Source organism: Oncorhynchus kisutch, unplaced genomic scaffold (genome assembly GCF_002021735.2).
Source record: "Oncorhynchus kisutch isolate 150728-3 unplaced genomic scaffold, Okis_V2 scaffold4042, whole genome shotgun sequence".
Taxonomy (NCBI): domain Eukaryota; kingdom Metazoa; phylum Chordata; class Actinopteri; order Salmoniformes; family Salmonidae; genus Oncorhynchus; species Oncorhynchus kisutch.
This window is the reverse complement of record NW_022265987.1, coordinates 55,448-62,500: the sequence shown is the minus strand read 5'-3', so window position 1 is coordinate 62,500 and position 7,053 is coordinate 55,448.

Here is a 7,053-nt window from a genome sequence, read left to right as displayed (position 1 = left end):
TACAGAGTAATGGGAAGTCCTGATATCTGATATCTGATGCAGAGTAATGGGAAGTCCTGATACCTGATGCAGAGTAATGGGAAGTCCTGATACCTGATACCTGATGCAGAGTAATGGGAAGTCCTGATACCTGATGCAGAGTAATGGGAAGTCCTGATATCTGATGCAGAGTAATGGGAAGTCCTGATACCCGATGCAGAGTAATGGGAAGTCCTGATATCTGATACCTGATGCAGAGTAATGGGAAGTCCTGATATCTGATACCTGATACAGAGTAATGGGAAGTCCTGATACCTGATACCTGATGCAGAGTAATGGGAAGTCCTGATATCTGATACAGACTAATGGGAAGTCCTGATACCTGATGCAGAGTAATGGGAAGTCCTGATATCTGATGCAGAGTAATGGGAAGTCCTGATATCTGATATCTGATGCAGAGTAATGGGAAGTCCTGATACCTGATGCAGAGTAATAGGAAGTCCTGATACCTGATACCTGATGCAGAGTAATGGGAAGTCCTGATACCTGATGCAGAGTAATGGGAAGTCCTGATATCTGATGCAGAGTAATGGGAAGTCCTGATACCTGATACAGAGTAATGGGAAGTCCTGATATCTGATATCTGATGCAGAGTAATGGGAAGTCCTGATACCTGATACCTGATGCAGAGTAATGGGAAGTCCTGATACCTGATGCAGAGTAATGGGAAGTCCTGATACCTGATACCTGATGCAGAGTAATGGGAAGTCCTGATACCTGATACAGAGTAATGGGAAGTCCTGATATCTGATACAGACTAATGGGAAGTCCTGAAACCTGATACCTGATACAGAGTAATGGGAAGTCCTGATACCTGATACCTGATACAGACTAATGGGAAGTCCTGATACCTGATACAGACTAATGGGAAGTCCTGATACCTGATACAGACTAATGGGAAGTCCTGATACCTGATACAGACTAATGGGAAGTCCTGATACCTGATGCAGAGTAAAGGGAAGTCCTGATATCTGATGCAGATTAATGGGAAGTCCTGATACCTGATACAGACTAATGGGAAGTCCTGATACCTGATACAGACTAATGGGAAGTCCTGATACCTGATACAGACTAATGGGAAGTCCTGATACCTGATACAGAGTAAAGGGAAGTCCTGATACCTGATACAGAGTAATGGGAAGTCCTGATACCTGATACAGACTAATGGGAAGTCCTGATACCTGATGCAGAGTAATGGGAAGTCCTGATACCTGATATCTGATGCAGACTAATGGGAAGTTCATTTGACTGGCTTTTCTTACCTTCACACAACAAATGCCACAATGGCCCTTCTGATTACATTATTTACTATATACATTATCTAGTATGTGACTGAGTGATGCCTGGATATGGGCCGTGGTGTTTGCAGGTCACCCTGAAGACATCATTTAGAGGTGCTGAGTCCCTCCACTGCAATAACACAATCCCCTCTGAACATTATGAAAGTTGATGTCTAAACTAAATATTATCCTCAGCAGGAGTAGAGCTACATCTGTCAACACACACACACACACACACACACACACACACACACACACACACACACACACACACACACACACACACACACACACACACACACACACACACACACACACACACACACACACACACACACACACACACACACACACACACACACACACACACACACACACACGTGATTAGACTCCCCTAAGTGATTTTCATTGGCAATAACTTTGCATTGTTTGAGGGACCTTGAAAATAACTGGCTGCTATTTCAAAGAGCTCTGGTGTTTGTCTTCGTTTTGAAGTACAAGTCTCCTACTAGCTACTGGGTTTGACCCTCCCCTGATGTTTTAAAGTACAACTCTCCTGCTAGCAACTGGGTTTGACCCTCCCCTGATGTTTTAAAGTACAAGTTTCCATAGAGGATGAGGAAGGCCCCTCTAGGAGGAGGACAAGGACAGTTCAGGAACAACCTCTTCCTCCAGGCATAGACACGTCTGTGTATCTGAAAGGATTGGATGGGTACAAGCGATTCTGTATGGCAAAACTTCCACCTGACCTATCAGAGGGAAACTTCCACCTGACCTATCAGAGGGAAACTTCCACCTGACCTATCAGCGGGAAACTTCCACCTGACCTATCAGAGGGAAACTTCCACCTGACCTATCAGAGGGAAACTTCCACCTGACCTATCAGAGGGAAACTTCCACCTGACCTATCAGAGGGAAACTTCCACCTGACCTATCAGAGGGAAACTTCCACCTGACCTATCAGAGGGAAACTTCCACCTGACCTATCAGAGGGAAACTTCCACCTGACCTATCAGAGGGAAACTTCCACCTGACCTATCAGAAGGAAACTTCCACCTGACCTATCAGAGGGAAACTTCCACCTGACCTATCAGAAGGAAACTTCCACCTGACCTATCAGAGAGAAACTTCCACCTGACCTATCAGAAGGAAGCTTCCACCTGACCTATCAGAGAGAAACTTCCACCTGACCTATCAGAGAGAAACTTCCACCTGACCTATCAGAAGGAAGCTTCCACCTGACCTATCAGAGAGAAACTTCCACCTGACCTATCAGAAGGAAGCTTCCACCTGACCTATCAGAGAGAAACTTCCACCTGACCTATCAGAGAGAAACTTCCACCTGACCTATCAGAAGGAAGCTTCCACCTAACCTATCATTTGGGGAAGCTGTTGGAGTATATTCCAGGAATAATATGCCAAGAGTGGACACTGGAGGAGAGAGTGAGCTCAGTGTGGACCCTAGCTGATCTTCTACCTCTCATCGTCATGACAACCACTCTGACAAAACACAGAACCTAGTAGAACCTACTTGGTGGGCTGTGAGACCAGGGCGTCTTTGTGCAGTCTGTAGCAGGGGAAGCTGTTGAAGGAGCCTGGTTCCAGGGACACTCCCTCTACGTTACTGTACTCCTTCTCTACCAGGCCAAACATGTCCATCATCCTGAAGCCTAAGGAGGGAAGGAGCAGAACACACATCTATGCTATAACCACTCCATAGAGAATCATAGAGAACCACAGAGAACCATAGAGAACAACAAAGAACCATAGAGAACAACAAAGAACCATAGAGAACAACAAATAACCATAGAAAACAACAAAGAACCATAGAAAACCATAGAGAACAACAGAGAACCATAGAGAACCATACAGAACCATAAAGAACAACAAAGAACCATAGGGCCTGTTTGGCCCTGTCCGGGGGTGTCCTCGGATGGGGCCACAGTGTCTCCTGACCCCTCCTGTCTCAGCCTCCAGTATTTATGCTGAGGTAGTTTATGTGTCGGGGGGCTGGGGTCAGTTTGTTATATCTGGAGTACTTCTCCTGTCCTATTCGGTGTCCTGTGTGAATCTAAGTGTGCGTTCTCTAATTCTCTCCTTCTTTCTTTCTTTCTCTCTCTCGGAGGACCTGAGCCCTAGGACCATGCCCCAGGACTACCTGACATGATGACTCCTTGCTGTCCCCAGTCCACCTGGCCATGCTGCTGCTCCAGTTTCAACTTCCACCTGACTGTGCTGCTGCTCCAGTTTCAACTGTTCTGCCTTATTATTATTCGACCATGCTGGTCATTTATGAACATTTGAACATCTTGGCCATGTTCTGTTATAATCTCCACCCGGCACAGCCAGAAGAGGACTGGCCACCCCACATAGCCTGGTTCCTCTCTAGGTTTCTTCCTAGGTTTAGGCCTTTCTAGGGAGTTTTTCCTAGCCACCGTGCTTCTACACCTGCATTGCTTGCTGTTTGGGGTTTTAGGCTGGGTTTCTGTACAGCACTTTGAGATATCAGCTGATGTACGAAGGGCTATATAAATAAATTTGATTTGATTTGATTTGATAGAGAACAACAAAGAACCATAGAGAACCATAGAGAACAACAAAAAACCACAGAGAACAACAAAGGACCATAGAGAACCATTGAGACAAACAAAGAACCATAGAGAACAACAAAGGACCATAGAGAACCATAGAGAACAACAAAGAACCACAGAGAACAACAAATAACCATAGAGGACAATAGAGAACAACAGGGAACCATAGAGAACAATAGAGAACCATAGAGAACAACAAAGAACCATAGAGAAACATAGAGAACCATAGAGAACAACAGAGAACCATAGAGAACAACAAAGAACCATAGAGAACAACAGAGAACCATAGAGAACCATAGAGAACAACAAAGAACCATAGAGAACCATTGAGAACCACTGAGAACCATAGAGAACTATAGGGAACCATAGAGAACGATAGAGAACCATAGAGAACCATAGAAAACCGTAGAGATACTAGAATACTAGAATAAAATGGTACACATTTTTATCTTCAAGCAACAAAATGGGCCAAGGTAGTAAATAGTGTTTAGGTGCTGGATATATACATAGTAATAATGTCATTCTGTCAACCCCTCTCCCTCTGGATAGTATTTCCTATCCCCACCCGGCAAAGGAAAGGAGAACTCTGTCAAAAATCCTATGAGAAACAGTGACATTCACTCTGAATGTCCAAAAATGATGAATTCCATATTGGTCTTTCACAGGCAGGCCAACCCAAGCTGTACTGTGCAGTAGGATAATAGTAGGTCTACTATTGAAACAGATAAATGAGGCTGTCAACTGAGTCAGGAATTCACAGGTTTCAGATCTTTTTTTTCCTCCTTCAGGTTTTCGCTCTTAAAGTCACACTGTCTTACTATAACAACAACAGAATTGGATGTTCTAAGCCCATAACAATGCCTTAAGCACATCAGGAGAACACTTTTGAGGTCTGAGAAAAAGTGAAGAAATGTATATTTTGGAGTGTAGTTACCCTTTAATTTAAGTGGTTAGCTGTGTTTCCACAGCACATCAGATGGGGTTTGCCAAACAAACAGCCACTGGATAATCATGATATTTTATTTATTTATTTTATTTTACCTTTATTTAACCAGGTAGGCAAGTTGAGAACAAGTTCTCATTTACAATTGCGACCTGGCCAAGATAAAGCAAAGCAGTTCGACAGATAAAACGACACAGAGTTACACATGGAGTAAAAACAAACATACAGTCAATAATGCAGTATAAACAAGTCTATATACAATGTGAGCAAATGAGGTGAGAAGGGAGGTAAAGGCAAAAAAAGGCCATGATGGCAAAGTAAATACAATATAGCAAGTAAAATACTGGAATGGTAGTTTTGCAATGGAAGAATGTGCAAAGTAGAAATAAAAAAATAATGGGGTGCAAAGGAGCAAAATAAATAAATAAATAAAAATTAAATACAGTTGGGAAAGAGGTAGTTGTTTGGGCTAAATTATAGGTGGGCTATGTACAGGTGCAGTAATCTGTGAGCTGCTCTGACAGTTGGTGCTTAAAGCTAGTGAGGGAGATAAGTGTTTCCAGTTTCAGAGATTTTTGTAGTTCGTTCCAGTCATTGGCAGCAGAGAACTGGAAGGAGAGGCGGCCAAAGAAAGAATTGGTCTTGGGGGTGACTAGAGAGATATACCTGCTGGAGCGTGTGCTACAGGTGGGAGATGCTATGGTGACCAGCGAGCTGAGATAAGGGGGGACTTTACCTAGCAGGGTCTTGTAGATGACATGGAGCCAGTGGGTTTGGCGACGAGTATGAAGCGAGGGCCAGCCAACGAGAGCGTACAGGTCGCAATGGTGGGTAGTATATGGGGCTTTGGTGATAAAACGGATTGCACTGTGATAGACTGCATCCAATTTGTTGAGTAGGGTATTTGAGGCTATTTTGTAAATGACATCGCCAAAGTCGAGGATTGGTAGGATGGTCAGTTTTACAAGGGTATGTTTGGCAGCATGAGTGAAGGATGCTTTGTTGCGAAATAGGAAGCCAATTCTAGATTTAACTTTGGATTGGAGATGTTTGATATGGGTCTGGAAGGAGAGTTTACAGTCTAACCAGACACCTAAGTATTTGTAGTTGTCCACGTATTCTAAGTCAGAGCCGTCCAGAGTAGTGATGTTGGACAGGCGGGTAGGTGCAGGTAGCGATCGGTTGAAGAGCATGCATTTAGTTTTACTTGTATTTAAGAGCAATTGGAGGCCACGGAAGGAGAGTTGTATGGCATTGAAGCTTGCCTGGAGGGTTGTTAACACAGTGTCCAAAGAAGGGCCGGAAGTATACAGAATGGTGTCGTCTGCGTAGAGGTGGATCAGGGACTCACCAGCAGCAAGAGCGACCTCATTGATGTATACAGAGAAGAGAGTCGGTCCAAGAATTGAACCCTGTGGCACCCCCATAGAGACTGCCAGAGGTCCGGACAGCAGACCCTCCGACTTGACACACTGAACTCTATCAGAGAAGTAGTTGGTGAACCAGGCGAGGCAATCATTTGAGAAACCAAGGCTGTCGAGTCTGCCGATGAGGATATGGTGATTGACAGAGTCGAAAGCCTTGGCCAGATCAATGAATACGGCTGCACAGTAATGTTTCTTATCGATGGCGGTTAAGATATCGTTTAGGACCTTGAGCGTGGCTGAGGTGCACCCATGACCAGCTCTGAAACCAGATTGCATAGCAGAGAAGGTATGGTGAGATTCGAAATGGTCGGTAATCTGTTTGTTGACTTGGCTTTCGAAGACCTTAGAAAGGCACGGTAGGATAGATATAGGTCTGTAGCAGTTTGGGTCAAGAGTGTCCCCCCCTTTGAAGAGGGGGATGACCGCAGCTGCTTTCCAATCTTTGGGAATCTCAGACGACACGAAAGAGAGGTTGAACAGGCTAGTAATAGGGGTGGCAACAATTTCGGCAGATAATTTTAGAAAGAAAGGGTCCAGATTGTCTAGCCCGGCTGATTTGTAGGGGTCCAGATTTTGCAGCTCTTTCAGAACACCAGCTGAATGGATTTGGGAGAAGGAGAAATGGGGAAGGCTTGGGCGAGTTGCTGTTGGGGGTGCAGTGCTGTTGTCCGGGGTAGGAGTAGCCAGGTGGAAAGCATGGCCAGCCGTAGAAAAATGCTTATTGAAATTCTCAATTATGGTGGATTTATCAGTGGTGACAGTGTTTCCTATCT